The sequence below is a fragment of the Oncorhynchus nerka genome, linkage group LG3, assembly GCF_034236695.1.
Source record: "Oncorhynchus nerka isolate Pitt River linkage group LG3, Oner_Uvic_2.0, whole genome shotgun sequence".
NCBI lineage: Eukaryota > Metazoa > Chordata > Actinopteri > Salmoniformes > Salmonidae > Oncorhynchus > Oncorhynchus nerka.
This window is the reverse complement of record NC_088398.1, coordinates 53,586,916-53,605,435: the sequence shown is the minus strand read 5'-3', so window position 1 is coordinate 53,605,435 and position 18,520 is coordinate 53,586,916. Positions and strand designations below refer to the sequence as shown.

The 18,520-nt window shown below is 43.6% G+C and overlaps 1 protein-coding gene across 4 annotated transcripts in view; it reads right to left on the bottom strand.

The window, feature by feature from the left end:
- sema5ba (sema domain, seven thrombospondin repeats (type 1 and type 1-like), transmembrane domain (TM) and short cytoplasmic domain, (semaphorin) 5Ba) overlaps nucleotides 1–18,520 on the bottom strand; it is a 233,209-nt gene that overhangs the window by 188,163 nt on the left and 26,526 nt on the right. For 3 of the 4 annotated variants that reach the window (XM_029636696.2, XM_029636702.2, XM_029636710.2), the window contains exon 2: nucleotides 14,094–14,167. The exons of the other annotated variant lie outside the window; for it this stretch is intronic. The gene's annotated coding sequence lies outside the window, so the exon portion shown is untranslated. The remainder of the gene's footprint in view (nucleotides 1–14,093; nucleotides 14,168–18,520) is intronic. 4 annotated transcript variants of the gene reach the window in all.

The window sequence follows — 18,520 nt, the reverse complement described above, 5'->3', positions numbered from 1 at the left end:
CCATACTCTATCCATACTATCCATGCTCCCAAGTACTTGTATGAGGTAACTACCTCAAGCTCTAAAACCTCAGCAATAGTAATCGCACCGGTGGAACCACATGACCTTATTGTATTGGAGGTGTTCAGAACAAGGTTAAGGGCAGAAAAAGCTTGCTGGATACTAAAAAAGCTTTGTTGTAGAGTGTTTAACACCAAATCCGAGGAGGGGCCAGCTGAGTATGGATAGACTTGATAATATGCATATAAATGGATGAGAGAGCTTCCTACTGCCTGAGCTATGTTGTTGATGTAAATTGAGAAGAGCGTGGGCCTAGAATGGAGCCTTGGGGTACTCCTTTGGCGACAGGCAGTGGCTGAGACAGCAGATGTTCTGACTTTACACATTGCAGTCTTTGAGAGAGAGAGAGAGAGAGAGAGAGTTAGCAAACCAGGCCAAAGACCCCTCAGAGACACCAATACTCCTTAGCCCGGCCCACTAGAATGGAATGGTCTACCGTAACAAAAGCTTTGGTCAAGTCAATAAAAATAGCAGCACAATATTGCTTAGAGTCAAGGGCAGTGGTGACATCATTTAGGACCTTTAAAGTTGCAGTGACACATCCATAACACATTTTTATAGACGTTTAGTTTTATTGTATTTATTCTTACCCCATTTTCTCCCCAAATTAGTGATATCCATTTGGAAGTTTCAAGCAGACCACTATAGTCCCTGTGCACAAGAATACGAAGGCAACCTGCCTAAGTGACTACAGACCCATAGCACTCATGTCCGTAGCCATGAAGTACTTTGAAAGGCTGGTAATGGCTCACATCAACACCGTTATCCCAGAAACCCTAGATTCACTCCAATTTGCTTACCGCCCAAACAGATCCACAGATGATGCAATCTCTATTGCACTCCACACTGCCCTTTCCCACCTGGACAATAGGAACACCTATGTGAGACTGCTTTTCATTGACTATAGCTCAGCGTTCAACACCATAGTACCCTTAAAGCTCATCACTAAGCTAAGGATCCTGGGACTAAACACATCACTCTGCAACTGGATCGTAGATTTTCTGGCGGGCCGCCCCCAGGCGGTGAGGGTAGGTAACAACACATCTGCCACGCTGATCCTCAACACTGGAGCCTCTCAGGGGTGCATGCTCAGTCCCCTCCTGTACTCCCTGTTCACCCACGACTGCATGGCCAGGCACGACTCCAACACGATCATTAAGTTTGCAGACGACACAACAGGGATAGGCCTGATCACTGACAACGACGAGACAGCCTATAGGGAGGAGGGCAGAGACCTGGCCGGGTGGTGCCTGAATAACAACCAATCCCCCAACGTAACAAAGACTAAGGAGATGATTGTGGTCAACAGGAAAAGGAGGACCGAGCACGTCCCCATTCTCATCGACGGGGCTGTAGTGGAGCAGGTTGAGAGCTTCAAGTTCCTTGGTGTCCACATCACCAACAAACTAGAATGGTCCAAACACACCAAGACAGTTGTGAAGTGTGCACGACAAAACCTATTCCCCCTCAGGAAACTTAAAAGATTTGGCATGGGTCCTCAGATCCTCAAAAGGTTCTACAGCTGCAACATCGTTGCATCACTGCCTGGTACGACAACGGCTCAGCCTCCGACCGCAAGGCACTACAGAGGGTCATGCGTCCGGCCCAGTACATCACTGGGGCTAAGCTGCCTGCCATCCAGGACCTCTATACCAGGTGGTGTCAGAGGGAGGCCTTAAAATTGTCAAAGACCCCAACCACCCCAGTCATAGACTGTTCTCTCTTCTACCGAAGGGGGAGTGGTACCGGAGTGTCAAGACTAGGACAAAAAGGCTTCTCAACAGTTTTTACCCCCAAGCCATAAGACTCCTGAACAGATAATCAAATGGCTACATGGACTATTTGCATTGTGTGCCTCCTCCCAACCCCTCTTTGACACTGCTGCTAGTCTCTGTTTATCATATATGCATAGTCACTTTAACTATAAATTCATGTACATACTACCTCAATTGGCCCGACCAACCAGTGCCCCGGCACATTGGCTAATCGGCCTATCTGCACTGTGTCCCGCCACCCACCATACGCCAACCCCTCTTTTACGCTACTGCTACTCTCTGTTTATCATATATGCATAGTCACTTTAACCATATCTACATGTACATATTACCTCAATCAGCCTGACTAACCGGTGTCTGTTATAGCTTCACTACTGTTATACCCTCGCTACTGTTATAGCCTCGCTACTGTATATAGCCTCACTACTGTATATAGCCTCGCTACTGTTATAGCCTCGCTACTATATATAGCCTCACTACTGTTATAGACTTGCTACTGTATATAGCCTCACTACTGTATATAGCCTCGCTACTGTTATAGCCTTGCTACTGTATATAGCCTCGCTACTGTTATAGCCTCACTACTGTTATAGCCTCGCTACTGTATATAGCTTCACTACTGTTATAGCCTCACTACTGTTATAGCCTCACTACTGTATATAGCCTCACTACTGTTATAGCCTCACTACTGTATATAGCCTCACTACTGTTATAGCCTCACTACTGTATATAGCCTCACTACTGTTATAGCCTCACTACTGTTATAGTCTCACTACTGTATATAGCCTCACTACTGTTATAGCCTCACTACTGTATATAGCCTCACTACTGTTATAGCCTCACTACTGTATATAGCCTCACTACTGTTATAGCCTCACTACTGTATATAGCCTCACTACTATTATAGCCTCACTACTGTTATAGCCTCACTACTGTTATAGCCTCACTACTGTATATAGCCTCACTACTGTTATAGCCTCACTACTGTTATAGCCTCACTACTGTTATAGTCTCACTACTGTATATAGCCTCACTACTGTTATAGCCTCACTACTGTATATAGCCTCACTACTGTTATAGCCTCACTACTGTATATAGCCTCACTACTGTTATAGCCTCACTACTGTATATAGCCTCACTACTGTTATAGCCTCACTACTGTTATAGCCTCACTACTGTTATTTTTCACTGTCTTTTTTACTGTTGTTTTTATTTCTTTACTTACCTATTGTTCACCTAATACCTTTTTGCACTGATGGTTAGATCCTATAAGTAAGCATTTCACTGTAAGGTCTACACCTGTTGTATTCGGGCGCACGTGACAAATAAACTTTGAATTTATTTGATTTGATTAGTTACAATTATTTCTCAGCCGGCTGTGATGCAGTGCACACATCCATAACCTGAGCGGAAACCAGATTCCATACCAGGTAGAATACTATAGACATCAAGAAAGCCAGTCAGTTGATTATTGACATGTTTTTCCAACAGGTTTGGTAAACAGGGCAAGATAGAAATAGGCCTATAACAGTAATGTATATTTTTCACTCTCTCAAGCCATTGTAAAGGTTTTAAACTGAGCCCTTTGACCGTTTCATGTTTTCTGACGGCAACATAACCACAGAGAGAGCCCAGCTAATGAGGCTGTCAGTCAGTCGTTCCTGCTGAGGTAAACACAAGGAGACACAAAGAACCACATGGCTCAGTCTGAGAGAGAAAGAGAAAGAGAACGAGAAAGAGAGAGAGATAATTCAAGGCTTTGAATCCTTAGCTAGCCAGTCCCAAACCTCAGAGTAATTCATTTGGTAAGAACGCCAACTTCCAAATTCCTTTACAGATGAAGAGGTCAGACTGTTGTAAGAAACAGGGGACAGAGTGCATTTTTTGAAAGAAGGGGCTTATCTGGAACTACTTTATAGAGAGAGGACATGTTTGATTTTAGGGGAGGGACTTTACACAGAGGGAAATGGTCTCTGAAATTCTATTGGCAGACATGGTTCCTTCCATGTCAATGCCTAATTCTATGACTTTGGTGGGGAAAATACAGTGCAGATAATCTTACAGTATTTAAAGTCATTCGACGTGATATTTGTGATCACATATAGATTAAATCATTACATTCATTATATGGGGTGCCTTGAAGAAAAATGGAGCTTTAGATTCCCTGTGACTTGATATCAACCTTAGACCTGAACAAAGCATGCTGCTGTAACACACACTAGCTGTGTTCCAACATGAGTACTTGTGTTCTATCTAGAGCGTATAGCAAGTACGGAAGTCAACTGTCATTTTCAAGTGCGATTCCAAACATAAGAATGTCCTCATCCTGGTTATCAGCTGTGTTCGAAGCGTTAGTGATGAACATCTAAACGAACAAAAATCAGCAGCATCAATTGTGAAGACCTGGACAGCTTTTTAATCCTGAATCGGTGAACATGCTAGCCAGCCAATGACAAATTGAGCAAGGGACAAATGGCAACTGATGCGTTCATTTCACTCCATAGCATTGGCTTGGCAGGACAAAACAGTTGTGCCCGATTAAAAACGTAGGAAATGCTGCAAGCTATGTTCTGTTCAATCTAGGCCTGCTAGCCAGCCAAGTTACTTGTGCATTCTTACATGATCAGAGTGGCACCGTGAGAGGCATGGTCATGGGTGTGGCTGAAGGATTCCCAGTGCACCATGGACAGCGGCACTCAGTTCAGCACTGTGGAAGGCTGCACTACCTTCAGCACCAGGCCAACCGAAGACAGCGCAACAGCTCTGCTCACCCAACACACCTGTGCAGGATTACTAATCAGCACACCTTCAAGGAATCAACTGACTGGCACAAGAGTGCAGGCTGGACCTCACTCAAGTGGAACAGTGACGAAGACACAGACAGAGCGTGCCTACTCGCCCACTTCAACTGTGGTTCACTCTCCTTCCACAGACTCTGCCAGTGAGGCCACACCGCCACAGGTGGCTGCCATCTTTAACCACCCTCTCGCTTGGCTTGTGGACTAGAGTGCTAGAGACACTAAAAGCTCAAGTAAAAGCATCTGAAACTTGAACTCTTTTGTTGTGTGTTTACTCATTGCTTCTTGTATAGTTGGGCACACCCCACTCTTCCCGACAATCAGTCAATATGTTCATGCAGTGTCTGTTTACCTAATGTTAGTTAACTTTCTTCTAGTCACTTTCCCCTCCTGTGTTTCACCATTGCATATAAGAAAATGTTTTGAATAACGAAATGATCAATTCAATGTCAATCTGACCACTTAAGGCTATGAATGTGCAAAACTGTTTAGAAAACATTGCACATTAACACAGGTAGTTGTTATTCTCAGCAAATTAAACCAACACTGAAATGTGAACAGTGAGGTTAATTTCTCCCCACTTGGCCGTAAGTTTCTGCTCTGTTCTCCTCAGGTTGAAGCACATCCCACCCCATCATCCAGACAGATAGAAAGAACCAGGAATATCACCCTATCCCAGGAGTTTATTCAGCCGTGTGCAACATCACTGTAGAAGTAAATCCACGCGTTAGTCTCTATCATGTAGAATTGTCAACTCATTGGAACATTTGAAGCCCATTCTCAAATACAGACGTGGGGGGATTTACTGCCCTGTGTACACGTTTTTACTCCTCCACAGCACAAACACCATGTTCAACTATTCATGGTCTACAATTTAGATCACAATTAGTTGAATGAGGTGTTAATCAAGGGCTGGAACAAAAACCTGTAAACTCCTGTCCTGTGTATAACAAAAACTGTAAACTCCTGTCCTGTGTATAAAAAAAACCTGTAAACTCCTGTCCTGTGTATAAAAAAAACCTGTAAACTCCTGTCCTGTGTATAAAAAAAACCTGTAAACTCCTGTCCTGTGTATAAAAAAAAACCTGTAAACTCCTGTCCTGTGTATAAAAAAACATGTTAATGCTTCCCCACTATTCTGGCTTTGAGGCTTGGGTATCTATGGGGTGCAATTCATCTGTCTAATCCCCTGCAAGGAGAAAGGACGACATTCATAATATTACAATGGTGTATGCATTTAATTGAATATATATTCCTGTTTGACTTGCATCTATATAATTCAATTGGACAAACTCTCCTTTATAATATCTCAGTGTTTGTTTTGTATTTAGCTTACATTAGGATGAAGTAGCCTAGGCCTTCTAATCTAGTTGAATTGTATCATATTGCCTATCATTTAGGTGAATATAATATAAGGTGAAAATAAAAACATGCTATGTTGCACGTCAGTGTCACATAATATGCATAGGTGTTGTAGTTGTATGAAAGTATCACAATGCAAGCCTGCTAATTGGAAATGCTACACCAGCAGTCCTAATGCAATGCAATATTAGTTTCACAGTGAAACAACACTACTCTGGCTATTTATCATTCTTAAGCAAATGTAACTTTTTTTGTTGCTTCAGCCTCTGTACAATGCATGAAAACTTACCTGTAATTTGTGAGTGGAGGACCCCACATAAAATGATTCTGGTCGGTGTCAGCTTAAATCGCTAAGCAACAGGTACTGAGAAAATCGATTCAGTTACTTGTTCACTAGTTGCTCACGCTGCGACATTGGATACAATGTAAACAGACGTATCTAGCTCGCATAAAAGCTAGCTTTGTAGACGCCAGCTGCGTGATGATGCAGGTTCCTGTTTATGTTAAGAGGTCACGCCAGAAGTACATTTCAGTGTAACAGATTCTTAGCGCTCTCCGTTCTTCCATGCTACACAGTAGGCTCTCTCAGACGTTCTTGGAAGATCACCTTTGAAAGAACGGGAGAACACGGAACAAAAGTGCCCATTTTGGAACACTGCCACTAGCATGTTTCTGAAGTCTGTCAGAAGTTCCCGAAAAGTATTAGACATCTCTGTGCAATCATGGGCAAGAGAAGAAGAGAGGATAGGAGGAGGAGGGTGGCACCTCATATCCTTCCATCTCTGCATCTTTCACCACTGTCCACCTCACTTTTCAAGTCTCCTTGAAACTTCACAGGATGGGCACATACAGTGCTATTGCAACAGCAGCATCATAAATATATACAGTGAGCTCCAAAAGCATCGGGACAGTGACACTTTGCTGTTGTTTTGGCTCTGTACTCCAGCACTTTGGACTTGAAATGATAGAATGACTATGTTAAAGCGCGGACTGGCAGCTTTTCAGCCATATTACAGCACTTTTTGTACATGTTGTAGTTCCCCCATTTTAGGAGATCAAAAGTATTGGGAGAAATTCACTTAACATGTGATTTAAAAGTAGTAAAAAGTTTAGTATTTGGGCTCATATTCCTAGCATGCATTGATTACATCAAGCTTGTGACTCGACAAACTTGTTGGAAGCATTTACTGTTTGTTTTTCGCTTGTGTTTAAAAAAATATATTTTTTAATGGTAAATAATGTATTTTGGAGACACTTTTATTGTAAATAAGAATAAAATGTGTTTCTAAATACTTCTACATGCATGTGGATGCTACCATGATTATCCTGATTGAATCGTGAATAATGATAAGTGAAAAATATCATACCCCCCCCCAAAAAATGAAAACCTCCCTTGTACTTATAATAGAGGTTAGCATGTCTTGGGGGTATGTTATTTGTGCGTCTAACCGTAAAGGACTATCCGTAATCATGGTAGCCTCCACATTAATGTTAGATATGCTTAGTCACTGTCCAAATAGTTTGGAGCTCACTGTATGTCTACTTGGATGTGAGATATAAGATGTCCATATAGGCTCTCTCAAGTCATCTATCTTAAAGGTAGATTCAACGAAATGACGTTGCCACGAGCAGCACCCCAGACATTGAAATGAGCGAGATGCAACACTTCCCTCTCACGCAGTCACACATAGTATCTGCGCATGTGCATGGGTTCGCTTCACGCTCTTACAGCGTGGTAGCCACGGGACCAAAACAGCAGAGAAGTTGAGCCTCACTATGACCCACTATGGTGTTTACTTTCTGCATCTACGCCATATCGCTGAGTCTACCTTTAAAGATGATTCATTTATGATTGTCAACACTCACTCAATGTTAATCTCTTCAGATTTTGGGGGCATTGATAATATATTATTTTCATCTAAGGACCTTGACAGAAAGCGCTTCAACAAAGATGCATTATGTTCCTAATAAATATTTGAAATGGAAATAGAAAAGAAAGAAATGGGGTTGATGTGTTTTTCAAGTAGCACTAATCAAACCTATTGTTCTTAAAGTGTGAAAAGGATGTGACGGAACAGCGACCGGTTTAGTTTATTGTGTTCTAAGTAAAAAAAATCTCATTTTATTTTCAGTCTTGATGTTTTTCACTCCATATTTGATAGGAAGGGATTTCTAATAATGATGCTATCATTAGGTTATTTAACTCAAAATGAAAGTTATTTGTTCTCTCTCTCTCAGACCAACTAGAGGATGAAGAGAGACAGAGTGAGAGAGACAGAGTGAGAGAGACAGAGTGAGAGAGAGAGAGAGAGAAGAGAAAGTGAAAGAGAAAAAAGGAGCTCCATAACACAGACCCTCTGGCTCCTCTCCAAGACGAGGTGCACTGTGTGTATGCTGCTACATGAGAGGCTGAGAGGCCAGCTCTATAATTCCTGAATGATTAAGCAGAAACACAGGATTATAGGAGTAATTGACAACTGGCTGGGCTGAGGGTTTGGTGCTTTGTTGTTCCATTTCCCACAATTTTCATGGACCTGGAGGAACCCAAAAGACCGAGAGCGAGAGAGAGAGAGAGAGAGAAGGAGAGAGAGAGAGAGAGAGCAGCCTTGCACTCAGGTCTAGATTTGGGTTTAAGTTCAGACAAAGCCTCTGAAGTCATGTGGCCAGACCTGTTGGAGCATCATGTCTGTGAATGTGCAATGCTGTTAGATGATCTGGAGGATTGTATTCAGAGTTCATGTCAACCATTCTGAGACAATCACACGCCTCCTTCCAAAGATCAAGTCATAATTGCACATTATCGACTTCTAACCACATTGGTGGGAAATAATTGTTGATAAATGGACAAGACAGCACTAAAGAATCGTTACCATTCCATTGTAATCTAAAAAGTAGAGAATTGAATTAAAGTCATGTTCACATGACAAGAATGTCTATACTGCGAGTAAAGATGATTATATGGTGTTCTCTATAGAGCACACAGATTACAATCATTATCCAAAACACCAGTCCTGCTCTGTTCTTTCTCATTCTCTTCTCAGGATGTCCAATCATTTTTCTCTCAGATTCAACCATCTGTTTACTTACTATGACTGTGATATGTGGTTGTCCCACCAAGCTATCCTAAGATGAATGAATTAACAAACAGTAAGTTGCTCTGTGACTAAAATGTAAATGTAAATGTTCTTTCAACTGAAAGTGGAAAAAATACTGTTTGACAGATTCACAAACACACAAAGTAACCTGTATACAGGCATTTACTGCCAATTAATCACACACAGAAACAGTTGAAGTCGGAAGTTTACATACATTTAGGTTGGAGTCATTAAAACTTGTTTTCAACCACTCCACAAATTTCTTGTAAACAAACTATAGTTTTGGCAAGTCGGTTAGGACATCTGCTTTGTGCATGACACAAGTAATTGTTCCAACAATTCTTTACAGGCAGATTATTTCACTTATAATTCACTGTGTCACAATTCCAATTGGTCAGAAATGTACATACACTAACTTGACTGTGCCCTTAAACAGCTTTGAAAATTCCAGAAAATAATGTTATGGCTTTAGAAGCTTCTGATAGGCTAATTGACATCATTTGTGTCAATTGGAGGTGTACCTGTGGATGTATTTCAAGGCCTGCCTTCAAACTCAGTGCCTATTTGCTTGACATCATGGGAAAATCAAAAGAAATCAGCCAAGATCTCAGAAAAAAAATTGTAGACCTCCACAAGTCTGGTTCATCCTTGGAAGCAATTTCCAAACACCTGAAGGTACCACATTCATCTGTGCAATCGACCTCCACAAGTCTGGTTCATCCTTGGAAGCAATTTCCAAACACCTGAAGGTACCACATTCATCTGTGCAATCGATAGTACGCAAGTATAAACATCATAGGAACACGCAGCCGTCATACCGCTCAGGAAGGATTCATACCGCATTCTGTCTCCTAGAGGTGAACATACTTTGGTGCGAAAAATGCAAATCAATCCCAGAACAACAGCAAAGGACCTTCTGAAGATGCTGGAGGAAACAGGTGAAAAGTATCTATATCCGAAGTAAAACGAGTCCTATATCGACATAACCTTAAAGGACGCTCAGCAAGGAAGAAGCCACTGCTCCAAAACAGCCATAAAAAAGACAGACTACGGTTTGCAACTTTACATGGAGACAAAGATTGTACTTTTTTGAGAAATGTCCTTTGGTCTGATGAAACATAAATAGAACTGTTTGGCCATAATGACTATCGTTATGTTTGGAGGAAAAAGGGGAGGCTTGCAAGCCAAAGAGCATTATGTGGATATATTGAAGCAACATCTCAAGACATCAATCAGGAAGTTAAAGCTTGGTCGGAAACGGGTCTTCCAAATGGATAATGACCCCAAGCATACTTCCAAAGTTGTGGCAAAATGGCTTAAGGACAACAAAGTCAAGGTATGGGAGTGGCCATCACAAAGCCCTGACTTCAATCCTATAGAAAATGTGTGGGCAGAACTGAAAAAGCGTGTGCGAGCAAGGAGGCCTACAAACCTGACTCAGTTACACCAGCTCTGTCAGGAGGAACTTATTGTGGGAAACTTGTGTGAAGGCTACCCAAATCGTTTGACCCAAGTTAAACACTTTAAAGGCAATGCTACCAAATACTAATTGAGTGTATGTAAACTTCTGACCCACTGGGAATGTGATGAAAGAAACAAAAGCTGAAATAAATCATTCTCTCTACTATTACTCTGACATTTCACATTCTTAAAATAATGTGGTGATCCTAACTGACCTAAGACAGGGAATCCTTACTAGGATTAAATGTCAGGAATTGTAAAAATGTATTTGGCTAAGGTGTATGTAAACTTCTGACTTCAACTGTACCAATAAACATATACACACAGACAAAAACCATTGCATTATTCATCACCCATTTGATTCCACTTCCAGCAGTTATCCTCACTCTCAGCTTAAGACACCAGCCCAAACATCGCAGTCGGTCCAATATGGAATAACTCTCACAAGAGTACTATAGAGAGAATGTCCAAGCTGATTCATATGTTTTCATAGCCTTTACCATCCTACAGTAATGGTACTGCTGAGGCTGAGGACAGCACAGCTAATCATTAGCCAGTTAGCTACTGCTCTGTTCTGGCTGCTGATCCAGGGCCAGGGAGGATGATAAAGATCCAGAGGACAAGAGGACCAGGGGAGCTGCCAACTTAATGACCCAGAGAGAGGAGCTGATTTACGGGCTCTGTGGCCCCATCGTGGCCCATAGACAAAAGCCCTCCCTCTATTCTCATCTACTGCTGGGGAGAGACGTAGTTCATAAAGAAGAAAACAATGTTAGAAGAGTGATGAAATGTTCCTCTGAGAAAACCAAGACGCTCTGCATCACCTCCTGATCGTACATCCTCCAGGCCCATACACAACTCTAAATAGACAGTACTGTGTGATCAGTTGTTTTTGGTATCTTCATCAGAATCTCGTAAGTGGTTGTATATTGTGTATGCAATACAAGGCTCAAAATCAGGTAAAGAACACAGTAAATCATTGATTGATAGAGTCATTTGATCCTGCAAGTCTTCGGCAATGTCTGAAATTCTGAATTCTGAGTGGATGAAAGGGGACAAACACTGTACCCCATGAGGACTATAAGCACTTCATCAACGTATAGAAAGTAGATAGATCGGAACCTGTCTAATCACTTTAAACCCAGGTGAGTGGTCGCATGGTCTACATCCAAACCTACACTGTTCAAAGACATCCACAAAAAATCCTCACCTCTATCATAACTCACATGGCCTGAAAACTCCTTGGGTATGGATGGATGAAGCTATGGAAGCCACTGGGGTGGCTAGATGAAGCTATGGAAGCCACTGGGGTGGCTAGATGAAGCTATGGAAGCCACTGGGGTGACTAGATGAAGCTATGGAAGCCACTGGGGTGGCTAGATGCAGCGATGGAAGCCACTGGGGTGGCTAGATGAAGCTATGGAAGCCACTGGGGTGGCTAGATGAAGCTATGGAAGTCACTGGGGTGGCTAGATGCAGCGATGGAAGCCACTAGGGTGACTAGATGAAGCTATGGAAGCCACTGGGGTGGCTAGATGAAGCTATGGAAGTCACTGGGGTGGCTAGATGCAGCGAAACTCATGGTTGTGTAAGTACAGAACCAATGCTCATCGTTGGTAAGACTCTCTGCGATCCTTCGTCTTGTGTGAATGGCTCCTCTGTGTGATCGGCAAAGGTTCTGCCAGCGGCCCTCTCTCTGTCCCCTGAATGGACAGCGCTAGGCCACATTTTTAAGGAACACTAACGTACCATAGCTGACCGACAAAGTCGATGTGGTAATTTACCAGGGAGAATGATGCTCCCTTTAAATCGCCTGGAGGGCAATAACAGACAGAGCCTTTAAGACTGGGGGCGCCTCCAAAATGGCATCCTTTTTCCTATATAGTACACATAGGGCTCTGATCAAAAGTCGTGCACTATAAAGGGAATTGGGTGCCATTTGGGATGTAGCCCTAGACTACAGTTGAGATGAGCCCTTAAACTGGGTTTTCTTTCCCTCCATCCTCTCTATATCCTCCCTCCATCCCTCCATCCTTCCATTTACACTTGAAAAGCGTCTCGTTGTCATCCTGAACCAAATATCAGCAAACAACAGGGGGGGGGATGACACACGTTAACATAGCCTGCCCTTCACAGGCTTCAGATAGTCCACATAGATCCAGGAGAAAAGAAGACAAAGGAGGACAACAAAAACAACAAACAGAAAGGAGCTTCTTCACAGGCTTTTACACAAGGCCTAAACAGGACGGGGCATTTCTGGTCCACTGACAGGGTTTGCGGAGACATTTGGGGCACAAAACTAATCAAGCTGGGCAAGTCAGAGCAACGAAGGAGAAGGAAATTATAAAGCGCAATAGAAGCTTGTGTCAGCCTACTAGGCTCTTCAATAGGGTCGACTTTCTACAGAGTTGGCCCATGCGCCTCATCATGACAACTGGGTGAGGACGTTGGAGAGTTGGCGTCTGAAACTTAAGGTGCTCAATGAGCTCAAATCTTTACTGGCCGGGCGGGCATTCTTTCTCCACTCAAAGGAAGCACACCCTCTGGTACTGGAAAAACCTCCATTCCTCAATCCTCACCTTACAGAGACAACTATCTCAATAAAACACTTTTAGAAGATAAATAACTGATAGCTGCATACAGTACACTTAGCTATTACATAAACCAATTACATAAACTTCCACATTCTTGGAGAGGAGCAGAGAAGAGAGGAGATTTCAAAGGCAGTTTTTTTAAACACATCACCTCTGAGCTTTGATTCTTTGATTAGCCCACATAGAGCCAATTAGATGAAGCCGAGTTCCTGGTGGACTTCCGCCTGCCGCCAAACACTCATTGTGGGGCGGAGGAGAGAAGAGAGAGAGAGGAAAGAGAGAGAGAGGGGAGAGAGGAGCTGTGGGCGAGAGAACTTCACCATTAACAGGCTGGATTTAATAACCGGTTTCACCCTTCCTCTCTCCATCTCTCCATCACCACCACGCTCCTCTTTTCAAAACGGTCCTTTCTGAGTTAGAATAAAGGGATTTTACATAAAAGGCTCCCTGCCTCAGGCACTTTACTACAGGGGCTGTAGAGAAGAAGGGGAGGGAAAAGAGAGAGAGAGAGAAGGAATGATAGATGACTTTGAGCTTCCTACGTTTGGTCTCCACTGGGTCCAACGATCTCAGAGGTATGGGACAAGGGGACGTGTGGGACGCAGTCGGAAACTAAACACTGTCCAACCTAATATCTAATATACAGACGTACAAAACAAAACCAATATGAATCCCAACCCGAAAACTTCTACAAAAGCGTAACAAAAAGCAATGTGTAGGCTAGAGTTTGAAAGGACTTTGTCTAATGAACCCTATACTATAGAAAATACATGATCAGTTTGACGAGGGTAGAAAACAGACATAAAGGACATTCACTGCTTCCTATCAGAATAATAAAGTAGGAAGATATGCCTTTAAGCCAAAGATACATTTCCATTTTAACTCCAAAATGGACAATCACGTTTTGAACTAGATTCAATTGTACAAGAAGCGAAGCATAGTACTCACCAGCTAGTCATCACTGGCACATGGTCCTGTGGCTACAGGGATGAGCTGAGAGGGCTGTTCTATCTTTTAGAAACCTATTTCAGAGAGAGAGAGAGAGAGAGAGAGAGAGAGAGAGAGAGAGGAGAGAGAGAGAGAGAGAGAGAGAGAGAGAGAGAGAGAGAGAGAGAGAGGAGAGGAGAGAGGAGAGAGAGGAGGAGAGGGAGAGGAGAGGGAGGGAGGAGAGGAGAGGAGAGGAGAGGAGAGAGGGAGAGAGAGGAGAGGAGAGAGAGAGAGAAGAGAGGAGAGAGAGAAATAGAAGGGGAGGGGTGAGTCTTTCAATTCACACTAGTCATTTGCCTCATTCCCACAAGTAGTGTGCAGTGCCACAAAGAACCACTCACACTCTTGTAAACAAACCGCCAAACCGTCAATGGTGGAGAGAGGGCGGACCTGGAATGGCATTTAAACTGGAGTTTATTAGGCTTCATGGGCTCTGGGGGGCTGTGGGGGGGGCTATGGGGGGCTGGGAAAAGGTGGATCTCCACCCCAACTAAATCTCCCCAACAAGTCCATTACGGTTCAAATGTTAAACCACGTACTGTAGGCTATAATTTAAAGCCTAATTTACTGTAGCTTAATTTAAAGACTTCAAGAATATATATCTGCCCAAGATCTATACGCTCCAGACAGTTCAATCAAACTAACAGGTTAATATACTTTACAGTTACCATTTGGGCTTTAGGCTTCTGATCAGCAAATTGGAACATAATAGTGTTCTGCGGTTTCTATGGCAACCTCTGTGTTAGGCTTAGACACCCTAGACTCTGGACGTGTATCAGCGAATGCCACTAAGCCAGCACATACCATTTTTGAGAAAGTTCCCGTAACTAGAGTGGGGAGCCTTGACGATTGGAGATAAACTGCAGATTGATGCCTGCTTCTCTGCAAGTTCTGATTACTTAGTTCTAATATCCTTATTAGGGAGCAAACACAAAAACAGGTGGACCAATGCAAATAGGAATGTCTGGAGGATTTGCTATGGACACAGACCCTGAATTTGGATGTAGGCAGCACCACTACAGACAGACAGTAGCAGGAATGTTATGGCTGCACAAAGCAAGCACCCACATCCTAGTGTCAACATGGCCTAATGCTCTCTCTCTCTTTCACCAAATCAAGAGGTCAGAGAATTCTCACAAATACAAAGAGTAACGGGGTTATAGCTTTAACATTGGTTATGTCTAAACTATTCTCTCCAGCCACTTGCTTTCCTTCTAACGCTCTTGCTCACTCTCTCAATTATGCACGCACACACAGACACACAGAGAGACAGACTGAGACAAACTCTTAGACAAACATGCACAGCATGTCTAGAAACAAATAAATATTTGTGAGATTGACTAGAATGCTAATGGTAAACTGTTAAGAGAAGTGTGCTGATTCACCTCGTACTTATTCCCACCTCCCACCTCTGAAACAACGGCTCACAGCGGGACAGGACATCCAACCATTCATCCAGAACCAGAGTGATGGAGAGGAGTGGCTGTGGTGGGATGCCACTTAAAATCCCAATTAAAATCACAGCATGCTAAACAAGTGGTGTAAATCACAGCACCAGAGGCTCCACTTTGGTCTTAATTGGAACCATTTCCATGTTCTGTCCCCTGGTGGGAGCCAGGTGCCACTGTACCCTGCACGATTACAATGCGCACACACTGTAACACGGTGTAGCAGGAATGCACTAGACTCAATGGGGAATCAAGGCAATGTGAATGAAATGCTTCTTTAGTAGTTGTAAAGGAACACAGCACGATGATGAACGATCTGACAAGTTGTAGGTTGGGTTTTCCTCATCGTCTTTATTAAAATGGTCTGGGACTCATAGACAAACGTAACTCATGGTCTTAATAGAGAAGACATTTTACTCACAGCCACCCGGACTGCCCTCAAACTTTACTTCTTTACTTGGACAGCGAGCCGGTGCATCAAGATTATATCAAGGTTAATGGATATGAAAGTCTGAAGAAAGTACCGGCATACGTCAGACCAATTCATTTGACCTCTTCACTGCTGAGTCAGTCTGACTGACTCAAGGCATTATCAATCCACACACATTCCATTAGGCCTCCTCAGATCTGCTTAGAACACCATCCAACAGCACCACGGCCCCATCGGTACCCACAGCCTCCCAAACTGATGAAGGAGGAGAGGTGCGGCAGTCAGTGCAGGACTTAATTAAGATTAGAGGAGGACAGAGACAGAGCTGCAGTTAGCCTGCCTGGGCTGTGCCAGCTGGGCACAGGGTTTAAAAGTTTTAGAGTTCTCCCTGAATACCTGCCTGGAGGTCACAGTCTCTTTAGAGAAGCTGGAGAGAGGGAAAGATAGCTAGATGGATTGATGGCTGGAGGGTGGGAGTGAGTGAGGAAAATAGGGAAGGAGGAAGAGAGAAATAAAAATAGAGGAAGAGAGAGAGAGAGAGCAGAGAGGGAGAAAGAGAGAGAGAGAGCAGAGAGGGAGAAAGAGAGAGAGAGAGAAGAGAGGGAGAAAGAGAGAGAGAGCAGAGAGGGAGAAAGAGAGAGAGAGAGAGAGAGAGAGAGAGAGAGAGAGAGAGAGAGAGGGAGAAAGAGAGAGAGCAGAGAGGGAGAAAGAGAGAGAGAGAGCAGAGAGGGAGAAAGAGAGAGAGAGAGCAGAGAGGGAGAAAGAGAGAGAGAGCAGAGAGGGAGAAAGAGAGATGGAGAAAGAGAGAGGGAGAAAGTGCACAGCTAAATTCAGGGAGCTAGGATAGAGAGTGAGAGAGTGTGCCAAAAAAAAGTGACAGCGTAAAATAGAGGGATAGTAATTAGGAAGTAGATAATAAGACTGGTCCGGAAGGCTGAGAGCTGGGAGCTCAGAACGATGTGAGATGAGATGAGATGACCGCATCAGAGGGCCACGCTCAATAAATCCATTAACACACAGAGAGACGCTGCTTTAAAAAGGTCAGCCTGACAGAGCTAGACAGCATCTGCGTCCCAAATGACACCCTAGTCCCTACATAGTGAATTTGAATTGGGACGCATCCAGCGTCTTAGCTTCCACACCTGAAACCATGGTATCACGCTGACAGGGGAAGATCTACATTACCCTATTCTTCTATTCTCCCTCTGTGGTCTGTCCCTATAAAACAGGGTCCTATATCTCAGACAGTCGCCTGCCTGTGTTGGCAGAGGAACGTAGTTTCCAGCCCAGTTTCAGATGTCTCTAGCCCTTCATCAAAGCCCTTGACAGCAGTGTGCTCTAGCTAGTTAACCACCACTGAAACCAACGGTCACATCTTGACAGAACCATGGAAATGAGGGCTCTCTATCTTTCTCTTTTCCCCCTCTCCCTTTCCCTTTCTCTCTCACTCTGTCTCCTTCTCTCTTGAGCTCACAGGCGCTAAAAGATAGGAGCTCAATTATAAACTTGTGTAAACTTGTGTAACCACAGTCACTAGTGAATGAGTGTGTGAGAGAGCGTTGACAACAAGTCTGAGCTTGTGGATACAGAGAGAGCCGTGTTCAGACTGGCTAAGTAAAAACCCCTAGGGCCTTGTGTGTTTCTGTTTCTCCACTTGAGTGTGTGTTACTGGGCTGGAGACTGGAGCACACACACACAGGAGACTGAAGTGGCACTCTGTAGTAATTAAATAGCGGAGCCATTAGAGCACCCTGAGGTATTAGCATCAGCCATGACAGCCTCAGTCTGCAGCTACACACACACAGCCAGCTCTAAAAGCCAACCAGCCAATCCACAACTGCTTCCAGATAAACAAAATCAAATTCATTCCAATGTCTCCTATCTGGATCATCACAGCCACTTGGATTATACAGTAGGATTAAAACTTTACTTTTTTTTAAGTTGGGAGAAAAGCACTACTACTTTCCTGTGAAAGGCCAATCTTTGAGGTAATGAAGGTAAGAGTCTCTCAGACAGACAGTGTGTCTCTCAGACAGACAGAGTCTCTCAGACAGACAGAGTTTCTCAGACAGACAGTCTCTCAGACACACAGAGTCTCTCAGACAGACAGAGTCTCTCAGACAGACAGTCTCTCAGACAGACAGAGTCTCTCAGACAGACAGAGTTTCTCAGACAGACAGTCTCTCAGACAGAGTCTCTCAGACAGACAGAGTCTCTCAGACAGACAGTCTCTCAGACAGACAGAGTCTCTCAGACAGACAGAGTCTCTCAGACACATAGTCTCTCAGACACACAGAGTCTCTCAGACACACAGTGTCTCTCAGACAGACAGAGTCTCTCAGACAGACAGAGTCTCTCAGACACATAGTCTCTCAGACACACAGAGTCTCTCAGACACACAGAGTCTCTCTCAGACAGACAGTCTCTCAGACACACAGAGTCTCTCAGACACACAGTCTCTCAGACAGACAGCGTCTCTCAGACAGACAGAGTCTCTCAGACACATAGTC